The sequence below is a fragment of the Salmo salar genome, chromosome ssa09, assembly GCF_905237065.1.
Source record: "Salmo salar chromosome ssa09, Ssal_v3.1, whole genome shotgun sequence".
NCBI classification, from domain to species: domain Eukaryota; kingdom Metazoa; phylum Chordata; class Actinopteri; order Salmoniformes; family Salmonidae; genus Salmo; species Salmo salar.
The window spans coordinates 127,669,549-127,685,328 of NC_059450.1; the positions used below are offsets into that span (position 1 = coordinate 127,669,549).

Below are 15,780 nucleotides of genomic sequence, written 5' to 3' on the forward strand. Positions count from 1 at the left end.
TAGAGGGGTCAGATACACACTCACATGCACGCATGCTCATATCACACATGTAGTGCACACTTTCTCTCACAACTACACTTATACTACGCTCAAATGGTCTCGTTCACATGCCCACAGCCACAAAAGTACATATATTCTTACTCTCCCAGCTGTTTAACATTTATGCCTTTTATGGAAGCACATATAGACATTCCCTTCTCAGCACACGTTAACTTGGACTCACTGACCCTGTCCCACATTTCAAACATGCACCCCCTATAGCTTATGTACACCCCTCATGTAGTGTGGACGCCTACCTTCGTGCCTAGTCTGCTTTTCCCAGACCCAATTCTCAGCAAAACTTTAAGGTTTTAACTGAAGCACAGAGCAGCCCTGCGTTTACTAGCCTGTTATATTGCCTGAGATCAAAGGTGAACTGTAAACAGTCCTCCACACCGAAAGCTCTGCTAAGCTACTATTACATTTTAAATTGCATCCCAAATATTACCCTATTCCCTATTTAGTGCACTACTTTTGACCAGAGCCCTGCACTATATTAGGAATAGGGTGCCATTTGGGACGAACACAATGTTACATTATACACATGTAGAGTTGTTTTTTCCACAACAGGCATGTCTTACAATACACAGTCGTGTGTGAGGGAGAGAAACAATCCTCTGTTTCAACAGGCAATGAAAGGCCACTGATACGGCATCTCTGTTTGCTTAATGAGGAGCACAGCAGACATTTTAAGACACAAACATAGTTTTATAGAGACCTAGTGTCTCTGCTTTGATACTTTATGGAGGAGGAGGACCAGACAGTGTGTGGGGGGGGGGGGGGGTGTAAGAATGCGTGTGCGTGCTGGTTAGGTGCCTGTGAGTGTGTGTTCACGTCTTACAGGGACACACTGAGGACGAGGCACCCAGCTGTCAGCTCTGTCACATTAGGCAGATGGAGCACTCCACAATCTCACTGACAGGCACAAGATGGTTAGGACTGCCAGGGGGGCACATGCAAACCGGTCCGCTCAGCTGCAAACCATGCTTGCTGGTCAAATGTATGTTTTTAAGCATGAACAGGTAGCGGTGGGAGGACTGGGCCAAAGTGAGCGAGCGACTAACGATCTCCTGACATTTTAACTAATCTCTTCTATCTGGCGGTTTCTTTCACATTTAGGAGGCGATTCGCTAGAAGCTAGAATTGGCTTTTTCACATATGCATCCTGTCATGTCAGATATGGTTTTCACTTGGGGTGGGACGCTGAAATGGACTCCCATTGGATTTCGATGACATTGGCGGCTCGGGGATACTGGCCATTTCCGTTCGTGGTCTCAGAAGCAGATGCGTCAAGCCCTCTGGTGTTTAACAGACAGGAGGAGACATCTCATCTCACCATACAGCCGCTAGCCTGCGCCTCTTGAGCCCCCATGACATGAGTAGTAAACATCTGGCCGGGAAGAAAATGGCGTGGCTTCTGCAGGTCCATTTTGACATGGTCTAGTGAGGCGTTTCTTCTTTTTAAATGAATCTAATTCCTGTTGTTTATTTGGCTCAGACTCATCCAGACCATGATGACGTCCAGTAATGACACACCTCTCTGCCCAGGACAGAAAGCAGAGAGGGGAACAGTGTGTGCATGCCCGTGTTGTTAGGGGTCATGGTGCTCTGGGCTGTGAACACACGGCACCTGCCTGTCAGTCCCTGTTGTTCGCTGTCATGTCCCATATGTCCCGCCCGTCAGATGCCACATGAACTTTTCACTTGTCAATCCCAAAAGGTTAGCACTGAAAATCCAGGAGAGGTTAATTGATGGATGGATGCAAATTGATGGAGATGGATGCTTTCATGGCCTTTTTGTGGCATGGCTCGTTGCTCGTCTTGTGTTGACTGGACCACCTTTTCTGCCCCCCTACCTCCTGTCTCACCATCTCTTTGCCTTTTGCTCTATCCTCCCATCTTTCACAGCAGATCTGTCTTCCAGATCAACTTCATCACTTGTGTTGTCTAGACCCCTCCTACCTCCCGTCTCTGCTCTTCATCTCTGCTGTATGCCTCCTTTATTCCCCCTTTCACAACAGATCTGTCTGAGGGGGCATTCTGGGCAGGCAATAACAAATCTCTTCCGGCTCTGTTTTTAACAGGGGGTTGGCGTCTCCCCCTCACCTTCCCACTCCACAGCCCACATGAATCACATTAGTTCTCAATGGATGTGCCCTGCCTGATGCCTGAAAGGTGCTGGATGGCAGGTCAGAGCACAGGTGATGGCACACAGCTATGGCTAGCCTATCAGCCACTAGAGCACATTCGGTGGTTTTGGGGTGTCTGACAAGTAGCGATTTTTCTTTCTCACTTGATGTCAAAGTGCTCAGTTGGTAGAGCATGGTGTTGTGGGTTCGATTCCCACGGGGGGCCAGCACAGAAAAAAAAATGTATGAAATGTATGCATTCACTACTGTAAGTCGCTCTGGATAAGAGCGTCTGCTAAATGACTAAAATAAAAAAAATAAAAAATAATGCTCTGGGCTACACAAGATTCAGTCAAATGTTATGATTTTGTGTAGATTGCTGAGGATTTTTTTTATTTAATCCATTATAGATGAAGGTTGTAACGTAAAAAATGTGGATAAAGTCAAGAGGTCTAAATACTTTCCGAAGGCACTTTTTCCACATTTTGTTACTTTACAGCCTTATTTTAAAATTGATTAAATTACAAAAAATCCTCTGCAATCTACACACAATACCCCATGATGACCACCATGCTTCACCATAGGGATGGTGCCAGGTTTCCTCCAGACTTGACGCTTGGCATTAAGGCCAAAGAGTTCAATCTTGGTTTCATGAGACCATAAAATCTTGTTTCTCATGTTCTGAGAGTGCTTTAGGTGCCTTTTGACAAACTCCAAGCGGGCTGTCATGTGTCTTTTACTGAGGAGTGGCTTCCGTCTGGCCACTCTCCCACGAAGGCCTGATTGGTGGAGTGCTGCAGAGATGGTTGTTCTTCTGGAAGTTTCTCCCATCTCCACAGAGGAACTCTGGAGCTCTGTTAGCGTGATCATCAGGTTCTTGGTCACCTCCCTGACCAAGGCCCTTCTCCCCTGATTGCTCAGTTTGGCCGGGCGGCCAGCTCTAGGAAGAGTCTTGGTGGTTCCAAACTTCTTCCGTTTAAGAATGATGGAGGCCACTGTGTTCTTGGGGACCTTTAATGCTGCAGAAATGTTTTGGTACCCTTCCCCAGATCTGTGCCTCTACACAATCCGGTCTCGAAGCTCTACAGACAATTCCTTCGACCCCATGGCTTGGTTTTTGCTCAATATATGGACAGGTGTGTGCCTTTCCAAATCATGTCCAATCATTAGAATTTACCACAGGTGTCTCCAAGTTCTAGAAACATCAAGGATGATCAATGGAAACAGGATGCACCTGAACTCAATTTTGAGTCTCATAGCAAAGGGTCTGAATACTTATGTAAATAAGGTATCTGTTTTTAATAAATTATCCAAAATGTCTAAACCTGTTTTTTGCTTTGTCATTATGCGGTATTGTGTGTAGATTGATGAGTAAAACATTTTACATTCATTTTAGAATAAGGCTGTAATGTAACAAAAAGTGAAACGTCAAGGGGCCTGAATACTTTCTGAATCCACTGTAAGTCTATTCACCACACTATCGTTCTTAGAATTAAGATTTTACAAATTGAGTTTGTGTTATAAGAAATTTTAGGAGGACATGTCATTTGGCTGTAACGTAACAAAATGGGTGAAAAGTCAAGAGGTCTGAATACTTTCCAAAGACACTGTATATGTGATCATATCCAAATGTAAGCTAGGTTTGAAATGTTTTAGTCAAATATTTTATCTGTTTGGGTTGCTTGCGGTCAATTTGCAGTCTACAAATTATTTTGAGTTATGTTTTGCCCACTGACCATCCTCTCCAGAAAATGTTTTTGCCCGCGGTTAAATCTGATTCCTGACCTAATGACAATTTCAATGGGGGAACCGGAGTCCCGACATTTTGACCTTGCTAGTGCACGCACCATTTTTGACCGGCGTGCTAAAAGTAGAAAATACAGTGCAACGGAGGGAGATGAAGATGGGCGAAGTGAGCACATTTAATGTTGACAATGTTTGCTAAAGTTAAAACCAGTTTGCTTATTTGTTGCATTGTGGTTTAAATTATGAATGTAAATCATACTCGTAATGAATTAATCAGATGCATTTCGTGAGCTTGTCATTTTCCCAACGCACCTATAACGTTCGTAGTTCATCAAAACTGTCAAGTATAAGCATATTGAGACTATAATATCGTTCAGATGAATGATTGGATTTGATTATAAGGACATAGGGTAAAGAAAACAGTTTTCACATATCACCCTCTTGAACTGACCCATATTTTTCCTGCATTCTAGAACACTTAGTGGACTTGTATTTGTCTGTTTGTTTAATTAGAATGTAGGTGAACCCTATTAAATCTATTTTTAAATGCTGACATTTTAAAGCTAACGGGAAAGGTCTGTAAGAAATGTGCCTTACGTGTAGACAGTGAACTACAACTGGAAAACAAACCGAGCTGAAACAGATGGCCAAAAGTCTGGGGTGTATCGATCGACTAAATATCGATGTAAAATACACAAATAAATGTTTTGCCGGTATTCACACTAGCGATTAGTGTTTTGTATCTATGCGCTCTCTTACGAAACTTTCGGTACGGTGTTGAACAACTACATTTTCTTTAAATCAATTAGTAATCATGTTTGAGAAGAATTGTGGGGATAGATATGTTTATACATTGTTCACATTCAATTGAATTTACCACAGGTGGACTCCAATGAAGTTGTAGAAACATCCCAAGGATCATCAATTCAAACAGGATGCACCTGAGCTCAATTTCCAGTCTCATAGCAAAGGGTCTGAACATATATATATATATTGATTGATTGATTGATTGATGAGGAAAACATGTAATTTTAGAATAAGGCTGTAACATAACAAAAGTACATTATTTTTAAATGTTCATTTTTACAAGCTGACTGATAACAGCAAACAATACAACAATAACACCCCCACCCCCTGAAAGAAGACAGGAAAAACTAAAACAGTGCCTTGACAGAGTAGAAAATAATCGGCACCATTTCTTTTATTGAAATTTGACACAAAAGTAATAAATAAGTATGCTACTATGGATCAGGGTGGATCCAGACTCGGTGTCTTGTTGCCCATCACATGATAGATAAGACAGAAAGGGTTGCCATATCTTATCATATGTGATGGATCTGCCAGAGATATCATGCTAAATCCTTGCCATATGTAACAGACTAGTGACTTCAGCTAACCAGATTTTAAAACGGGACAAATGTTTTCTATTATTAATCTTTCAATGTCTTTGTAAGCATACCAGTCAGTCTCCCGTTGTCTGTTCTGCTCTTTTTCAGCTTTGATTTGGTCTGTGGTGGCAGTATGGCAGTGTCCTGATGACCCGTCCTGTGACGTGTCTCCATCTAACATTCCTGCTGTGTTTTCAGGTGGAGCTGAAGATGAAGTATAATGACCAGCACTGTAAAGCCAGGGGTCTGCTGTCAGGCTCCTGCTGGTATGAGATCCAGGCCTACAGAGCCCTCAACCAGGCCCTGGTCAGGTACAGGTTTCTTTGTATGTGTTCTTGTTTGATTCTCTGTCCTTGACTCAGCCTATCACAGGAGGCTTCTTCCTAGCTCACAAATCAGGCTCATGATCAGTAAGCATAAAAATGTTTGATCATTTTGAAAACCAGGAGGTTACTACCTGAACTTACACATGTTTTTACTACCACAGGTGTATTAGACACAAGAATGACTGGGGAGCCCTCATTCTGGTAGATGACCGGTTTGGGAACAACCCCAACAAATACATTTCAGGTACTGAAATGAATGATCGCAGGTTGCAGCCACTCAAGAGCTTGAATTACTCAAACATACCCTCTAATGTCTCTGTTGCATGACACAATGTGTAGTTTCTTATCTTGGGCACTTGGTGGTGATGCTTGTCCACAAGATAGAGGTGTGTTCTGGTTTTAACCTAGAGGAATGATAAAATAAGTGTTATTAGAAAAGTGGGTATAATTTTGTTTTTATATTTTATATTCCACTAACAACATTGGTCTCTGTTTACACCAGGTCTGCACAAGTGGGTGCATAACTTTTTCAGGCACCACAACTCCTTCATCTGTGCTATGCAGTCGCTGATGGCCTTCTCCGGGTGCCAACAGGGGGCAGGAGAGACCCATGGAGCAGGGAGCCAAACGTTCAACAGCACCACCATCATGTCTCCAGCCAGTCAATCTCTAGTGACTGTGGAAGATCTGTCGCCCCAGCTCAGACAGCCTTCTCTGGGCCACGATGCACCACACTACCATACTACCACCTCTCAGGTCCCAGAGCACCACACCCAGCTACAGGGGGTCAGGTCCTGGGTTCCCCCTATGGTCTCTCTCCCACCTGCTCTGTGGCCTCTGTCTACCATCAGCCATGGAAACACAGGTGAGATGTATTACTTTAGATAAATAAGTTATGTCAGGGAAGTTGGTAGATTATCAGTCAGAGGTTTGATTGGTGCATAAAAACATAATATGAAAGCTTAATCCAGAGCTCTTTCCGTTAACTCCTTGTATAAGTGGTTCCTAATGAGTCCAATGCATCAGTCAGTCTTCCACAAAGGTCTCCCACTACCTCGACTACATGATCTCACTGCAGACCAACATCTGTTGTGTTCATCTATCTTGTTATTCATGATGGGATGATATTATTTGAACAGTCCTGTCCCAGTAAAGTGGATGAGAACAGGGGAACAATGTGTGAGGCTTTTTGGATCTACTTCTCTGAAGATAAATAAATGTAATGGAACAAAGATGTTAGGGGTGTAGAGGAGCAATGCTGTTGCCGTTTCCGCCCTCCAGGGTTTCATTTGACCAACATTCAGGATTCTTAGCTTCTGTTTTAGTCAAATAATTGTACATTTCTTCCTCTTTAGGAATGTTAAGACATGTTGATGTACAAAACGTTGTGTATATATGTTTTAGGTCCGTTTTGCTTCTGATCCTACCCTCCACTGTTTGTTACAGCAGAACCTTTTTTTATGGGTGTCAAGCTAAGCGAGCGTAAATGCAGCGAGATATCTGGTTTCATATGGTACCTTGGACCTCACTGAGGATGGATCCATAGAAAAACATGGGTCTGAACCTAGCGGAATGATAGTACTATGAGGTCACTGGGTTTATAAATGAGGTGGATACACTCCGTTCTAGAGCTCTAGTCTATAGTCTTTCGCGTTACTCGGGTCGCTGTAAGGCTGAGCTGTTTGCTCAATTGTGTTTTGAGGGGTGGGTGGGGGTGGCAGGAGCTGGATCGGGGGGGGGGGGGGTGTACACCAATCTGTCTCATTACTACGAGTCCTTCTATATGGCTGAGTGGTGCTGGGTTGGGCTGAGGCAAGCAGCTTGGTGAGCAGATGTTAGACTGTTGCTTTTAATTAAATCACATTGACCATTGTTTGTGTTATATTGAGCGTGAGACGGTGGTGGTGATTTCTTCTCCTCTGCACTGTTCTGGATAAGAGTCAGAAAGACATCCTTTGCCCACACCCCTAAACCACTAAACATGTGTAGTGTACACTAACCTAGCTGTTACGGGCCCAGCATATAGGATCCTTGAGGCCAATGTTGGCATCGTCCATGTACTTTCCCCGTTATTTTCTCACCTTTACTGTCAACACCAGATGACTGCTCCAATCAGCTCCTCAGCTCATCTGAATTTCTAAATGTATTATAAGTCTTCATACAACTGTGTTGTCTTTCCTTTCTATGGTTTCCCATAACGTGTGTATTCTCTGGGCACGAGACCAGAAGCAGACACATCAACACCCCTCCGCTCATCTGAAGAGTGATCCTAAGGCCCCGTCTCCACCACCCCACGGCCCCTGCACCACCTCCACCCCTGTGAGCTCCACCCGCTTCAAGACCCCCCCATCTTCCAGGCCCGGGACCCAGGCCGGCGTTGTGGTCCTCTGGTCGACCCGCCTCGAGAATGTAAGTCTGGATCTCCTGCCCAGGAAGGAAGGCCCGTGAGGGGCCGGATGGACCGGCAGCTACCCCTCCCAGCCAGGACCAGGGTCCGGTTCTAGACCTCTCCCCTGTGGAGGTCCCTGCCAGTTCTGAGCCCAGACGATCCCACCCTGCTAGAGGAAGACCAGAGCATCTTCACACCTGAGATGTTTGATGATGAAGAGGATGTGGACCAAGCCTCTCCCCAGGACAGTGCAGGGGACGATGACAGGGGAGGGAACTGTGCTTGCGGCCAGCCTTGTGCTATCTACCGGAACAGCCCAGGCTCTGTCTGAGGACCTGTTTGGCCCAGAGCAGGGTCCTAGGGACGGCACAGGAACAGTCACTACCACTGATACCCAGAGGGGCGGCGCTCTTGCTCCCTCAGCTAGTAGAGACTGTGTCAGTGTGAGATGGGAACAGGACAGGCAGCGAGAGTGGTGACAAGGCCCAACAGCAAGAGACCCAGAGACAGGAGCACCAAGGTCAGGGAGAAGGACAGGAGGTGAACCAGACCCAGACGCAGGGTCAGACCCAGGGGGGACCCAGGGCCAGAACAGGCAGCAGGACACGCAGGATGTCCAGGTCCAGACAGAAAGCATCGTAAAATAACCAGCTAATTCTCTGTTGTCCCTCAGGTTATATCCATAGATGACTAGACACCAGCTTATAACTGTAGATGACTAGGCACCAGGGCCTGTATTCAGAGGCTCAGTAGGAGTGCTGATCTAGAATCAGTGCTTCGTTTTAAATCATTAAAATGATATGGACAGGGGAGACATGATCCTAGATCAGCATTCCAACTGAAACTCTTTGTGAACACGGGCCCAGGTTCCAGGTTATAACCATAGACTATAGACAACTAGGCAGACACCAAAACGCTCAGTAAAGCCAGTTAGTTCTCAGATCATCATGTCTCATTATCTAGCGTGACAGCATGGCTGGGTCGTCTCGTCTGACTGACATTATCTGTTTAAAAGTCTGGAGCTAACGAACGTTGCACAAATTGCGATGTTAACGTGCAGTCTTATATTTTTGTACACATCATTCAAATGCAAGAAGAAATGCGTCTTTATTTTCCTGTAAACGCGATGGAAGCATTGTCCCGTTATGTGTTTTAATGAGATGTGTTATTTGGATTGAGGAGAGGAATGGGGGGTGATGCAGCATGTCTGACTTCACACATATAGAACTCTTCCATTTTTACCCCAAAATTACTGTACAATCCTTTCATAAAGTAATTGTCTGATGTGAACTAGATGGGGGAGGTGTGGTGTGGGATGTGTATCGTGTGTTTAATGACTTGGGGAAACACACAAAGGCCTTTCCAGCAACACAATAAACCTCAGAAACCCCATCATCCATCTTGAGAACAGCTCCAGGGTCACTATATATCAGTAAATATAAATCATTGTGATATGATTTTATTAATCAATTTTCCATGTTTGATGGTTTTGGTTTGTGTTGTCAAGTTGATGTGGAAGAGTGCAGATGGGTAGATTGAACCGTCAATAAAGCACCTTGTATTGGCAAGGTGTACAGTGCTTTGTTTCCCCCCTCATCTATCTACACACAATACCCAATAATGACAAAGCAAAAACAGTTTTTTTAGAAATGTTTGCAAAAGTATTACAAATAAAAAAACGGAAATATAACATTTACATAAGTATTAAGACCATTTACTCAGTACTTTATTGAAGCACCTTTGGCAGTGATTACAGCATCGAGTCTTTTTGGGTATGACGCAACAAGCTTGGCACACCTGTGTTTGGGGAGTTTCTCCCATTCTCTGTAGATCCTCTCATGCTTTTTCAGGTTGTATGCGTAGCGTCGCTGCACAGCTATTTTCAAGTCTCCTCCAGAGATGTTTGATCGGGTTCAAGTATGGACTTTAGCTGGGCCACTCAAGGACATTCAAAAACTGAATTCTAAATTCTAAATGCTTTATTTTTTTAGTCTGTTATGAAACTATAATTGACTGCCTAGTTTAAATATACTTGTAATTTATTTTGTTTATAATTTGTATTGTTTTTTTTTGTGTGTATTTTACCCCCTTTTTCTCTGCAATTTCGATCTTCACTCATCGCTGCAACTCCCTCACAGGCTCAGGAGGCAAAGTTCGAGTAATGCGTCCTCTGAAACATGACCCGCCAAACCGCACTTCTCAACACCCACCCGCTTAACCCGGAAGCCAGCCGCACCAATGTGTCGGAGGAAACCCCATTCAACTGACGACCGAGGTCAGCCTGCGAGACGCTCGGACCGCCACAAGGAGTCGCTAGAGCTCGATGAGCCAAGTAAAGCCCCCCCCCCCGGGCCAAACCCTCCCCTATCCCGGACGATGCTGGGCCAATTGTGTGACGCCCTATGGGACTCCCTATAATGGCCGGTTGTGATACAGCCCGGGATCAAACCCGGGTCTGTAGTGATGCCTCTAGCACTGCGATGCAATGCCTTAGACCGCTGTGCCACTCAGGAGGCCCGCTTACCTGTTTTTATGTTAATATTTTATTAGTTGTTCTACCTGTCTTTGCTATGGTGGCGGTCATTTTCTCAATTTCTTCTGGCTTGCAGCCCTCTTTGCCAAAGCGAGATACTATTGTATTTGATGTGATATTATGGCTTCCATTAAACCTTGGTAAATACACTGCTCAAAAAAATAAAGGGAACACTTAAACACAATGTAACTCCAAGTCAATCACACTTCTGTGAAATCAAACTGTCCACTTAGGAAGCAACACTGATTGACAATACATTTCACATGCTGTTGTGCAAATGGAATAGACAACAGGTGGAAATTATAGGCAATTAGCAAGACACCCCCAATAAAGGAGTGGTTCTGCAGGTGGGGACCACAGACCACTTCTCAGTTCCTATGCTTCCTGGCTGATGTTTTGGTCACTTTTGAATGCTGGCGGTGCTTTCACTCTAGTGGTAGCATGAGACGGAGTCTACAACCCACACAAGTGGCTCAGTTAGTGCAGCTCGTCCAGGGTGGCACATCAATGCGAGCTGTGGCAAGGTTTGCTGTGTCTGTCAGCGGTGTCCAGAGCATGGAGGCGCTACCAGCAGACAGGCCAGTACATCAGGAGACGTGGAGGAGGCCGTAGGAGGGCAACAACCCAGCAGCAGGACCGCTACCTCCGCCTTTGTGCAAGGAGGAGCAGGAGAAGCACTGCCAGAGCCCTGCAAAATGACCTCCAGCAGGCCACAAATGTGCATGTGTCTGCTCAAACGGTCAGACACAGACTCTATGAGGGCCCGACGTCCACAGGTGGGGGTTGTGCTTACAGCCCAACACCGTGCAGGACGTTTGGCATTTGCCAGAGAACACCAAGATTGGCAAATTTGCCACTGTTGCCCTGTGCTCTTCACAGATGAAAGCAGGTTCACACTGAGCACGTGACAGACGTGACAGAGTCTGGAGATGCCGTGGAGAACCTTCTGCTGCCTGCAACATCCTCCAGCATGACCGGTTTGGCGGTGGGTCAGTCATGGTGTGGGGTGGCATTTCTTTGGGGGGCCGCACAGCCCTCCATGTGCTCGCCAGAGGTAGCCTGACTGCCATTAGGTACCGAGATGAGATCCTCAGATCCCTTGTGAGACCATATGCTGGTGCGGTTGGCCCTGGGTTCCTCCTAATGCAAGACAATGCTAGACCTCATGTGGCTGGAGTGTGTCAGCAGTTCCTGCAAGAGGAAGGCATTGATGCTATGGACTGGCCCGCCCGTTCCCCAGATCTGAATCCAATTGAGCACATCTGGGACATTATGTCTCGCTCCATCCACCAACGCCACGTTGCACCACAGACTGTCCAGGAGTTGGCGGATGCTTTAGTCCAGGTCTGGGAGGAGATCCCTCAGGAGACCATCCGCCACCTCATCAGGAGCATGCCCAGGCATTGTAGGGAGGTCATACAGGCACGTGGAGGCCTCACACACTACTGAGCCTCATTTTGACTTGTTTTAAGGACATTACATTAAAGTTGGATCAGCCTGAAGTGTGGTTTTTCACTTTAATTTTGAGTGTGACTCCAAATCCAGACCTCCATGGGTTGATAAATTGGATTTCCATTGATTATTTTTGTGTGATTTTGTTGTCAGCACATTCAACTATGTAAAGAAAAAAGTATTTAATAAGATTATTTCTTTCATTCAAATCTAGGATGTGTTGTTTAAGTGTTCACTTTATTTTTTTGAGCAGTATATTTATTTATTGCCTCACATATACTCCTAATGTAATCTTTGTTTACGAACAGTTAAAGCAAATGGCATATATTGTCACGTACATGCTAACCGTTCCCCTTAATGGGGAAAATGGTTTAATGATGTTGTGAAGAGTAAAAGGTCATTTACAGTGTTAGGAGGATTAGTTGTGATCATGGTTTTAAGGGCCTTGTTTGGATTATTGGGTTTTACCGACAATGAGCAATCATACCATTGGTTAAAGAAGCTAAAATTTAGATGGAGGGAAGTGGGAACAGTGAAGTCTGGCAAATTAAGCCCCATTAGCTTGACAGGATGTTGTCTCGTTAGAACACAAACCTCCCTAACGATCCCTAACCTGTGATTGGTTGACGGAGGAGCCCAAAGTGGTTGACCGAACCATTCAATTAAAGCTCTCCTCTCTGCTCATCAGCCTCACTGTATGACAGTGCCTTAGCATCATTAGTTAATGTATTTGCATGGCTGAATGTGACTGGGCACCTCGTTAACATCAGTATCAACAAGCGTGCCATGGGAGAGGGTAAGCAGATGTCCTAAAAGCATCCTAATAGGCGGTTAGTCTGTTGTTCTGTAGCACTGTAAGGTTATTGGAGTATTTACTGTGGCTTCCCTAAGTCCCTTTAATATCTCCTCATTGATTAGCCTAAGTCAGGCTTTATATATTCTTATGAGTTTGAACAAATTTAATCAATGAGTGTGTTTATTCATGCAGTAGGCTAATTGCATTTGTTTTGGTCCCAGGTTGATGATAATTGGAAAGTACGTTTGTTTCCATTGTTTCGGCTTGTTTGAGATTTTTCCACTTAAAAGACAACACTAAGCAGTATAGGGCGACTGGCATATTGACATAACCTGCCAATTAAAGCAAATGAAGGTGCTGTGTCAAGACAGTCCCAGCCATGGAAAGGGAGAGTTGTTCTTTCCTAGACCCAAGCTAAGAACCAGGCCCAGACCCAAGTCGGGTGCAGTCAGAGGGGCAGAGGCAGGACCAAGGCAGGGGTGCCCTTTGCACCCACCTCCAGTGACCGAGACCAAAGATCAGGGCCTATAGGTCCATGGCAGGACAGCCAGGGTCAGGTCTGCTAGTGTGGCTGGTTCAAGTCCTAAGGCTGAGGAGACTGAGGGAGAGCAAGCCATCACAGGATGGAAGGACCAGGCCTCTACCAAGCCTGGGACTAGTATTAGGGCCAGTGCCCTAAATGTGAGGGCAGAGTGTATCCCCCAGGAAGTCCTGGAGGTGAACCTGAGACTGAGCGTAGCCCCACTGGTCTAACAAAGGAAGGGCCTGGTAGTCAGAAAGGTTACAGACTTCCCGAGTGGCACAGCGGTCTAAGGCACTGCAGGCGTCACTACAGACCTGGGTTCGATCCCGGGCTGTGTTGCAGCCGGCCGCGACCGGGAGACGGCGCACAATTGGCCCAGCGTCGTCCGGGTTAGGGAAGGGTTTGGCCTTCCGGGATGTCCTTGTCCCATCGCACTCTAGCGACTCCTGCGGTGGGCCGGGCGCATGCCTGATGACATGGTTGCCAGTTGTACAGTGTTTCCTCCGACACATTGGTATGGCTGGCTTCCGGGTTTTTTGTCAGTGAATTTATCAGTGCTCATTTGGAAATTAAAACAAAAGCATCCATCCGTTGCTTGCTCCCTCTAGGCATCAAGGTGCAGAGGAGCTGTAAGCAGGATAGAGGGGCCAACGGGGCCTCTCGGAGGAGGACGGCGAGTTAGAGGCCACTGCATTGACCATGGTTGGAGCCTAGGTATCTGAGGTAGTGATGCACATTGTTTGTGTATAGCAGGTGATACGATGCACATCATGCCAACTCAAGTCTTGACTTCCACATGACTAATGACCAGAGACCCTGTTCCAGAGGACTGGACCGTGTATCTTAGGTGAGCTGCAGAGCACTGTGTGTGATCTGGAGAAGATAGCCAGGCTTAAATGCACCAGAGGATGTTGGGCCACAGGCCCACTCCAGTGTCCATCTCCCACCCAGGCCCCCATGTCCCCCCTACCCTACTGGTGGTCCGGGGAATCGTGGCCATACAGGCCCTCCGAAGCAGTCTTCAGCCTTACAGGGACAAAAAAACTACAGGTAGACCTGAAATAAATCATACATCTGACTTTATCTTTAATCTTTACATTGTTGCCTAACCTACAGGAATTAGCTAATTTGTTATTTCACTGTAGGGGTTTGGAATAATACAGCCACATACGAAGAACCTGCTATTACAGACTTGTTCAGGCGTGTTTTAGTACCTCTTTGGGGATGTCGAAAAAGAGAGGGAAGCTGTCATAGGAGCTAAACACTGCAAGATGTTTCCATAGTTTCAAAACCCCTGCTTCATTGATGCCATAAGTCTATGCTGGGGAGCTTCCCTCTCTTTGAAGTGGGGGTGAGCGAAACCAACCTGTCTGAACAACCTGTCTGAACAATGTCCCTACTCTGAAAGGCTCTAACCTGGATCCATCCAAATCACTGACTCAGTAGATTAGTCAGGACAAAAGAAGCCATGGTGCCTGCTAGAATCCCCTAGTCACTTTTCCCTTTGACAGTGTTGCTATCCAAGCCGAAGAATAAGAATGAATCATTCTATTTCTATGATCCAAGCACCTTTGATCCATACATGCAGTACACTTCCCCAACAGCATTCTATAGTTCCATTGGTATATGTATTTACAGTCCCTTCAAAGTAAAGATCCATTTAAACTATCTGTCATTATAAAACAGCAATCAGTGTCACTAGCCAAAGAGAGTTTATACAAATTCACTTTCCCCCGGGATTATGATGTATGCCTTCCTGTGCTGAGGAGTGGGTTAATGAGTGGCTAGCGCCTCAGGCCTTTGATGCTTTCTCCCTACAGGATTTTCTGTGGGTTACTTTACGTGGGTGAAATGGAGCATTTAGTTGTTTTGTACTTTATTTTCATTTTCTCTTTCTCTCTTTCTAAAACACATACAGCCTACAGTGCTATCTGGGACCCAGTGGCGTGCTCTGTAACAAGGCTACTACAGTGTAGAGGCTGTGCCTTCCAGAATCCCTCTTCCTCGTCTGCTGCTGTGGTGGAAGCTGAGATCCAGCACCCACGGGACCCCACCCTGGACCAGGTAAGTCTCAACCTTACAGGGAGGGACATAGCACCTTGTACTAGGTCTGGTTGTCCTCTAGCTGGTGCTCCCCTACACACACACACACACACACGCGCATACAAACAATTGTTGATTCCTTGAAAGCAGTTTATGCATAAGGAGAGACTAATATCCACTATTTGGGTTTGATTGGGGCAATTCCATGGTAACAGAATGATGCTGAGACTCTGAGTTTTCACTTTAAAATGTATGTCAAACAAAAACCAATGACTGCAAAGTTAATCAAATCATACAATTATATGCACAAGGAGTACTTTTAACAATTTCCACAGAAAATTCTACAAAAACACATTTTCTTGAACAGTGCAGATGCCAAGTTTGTGTGTGCCATTATTCTGTTCCCAAAGTTTGCA

General features: G+C 45.5%; 1 pseudogene; it reads left to right on the forward strand.

Moving 5' to 3' along the window:
* LOC106612756 (Fanconi anemia group J protein-like) overlaps positions 1–9,644 on the forward strand; it is a 33,200-nt pseudogene extending 23,556 nt beyond the window's left edge.
* Positions 9,645–15,780: the final 6,136 nt, after the last annotated feature.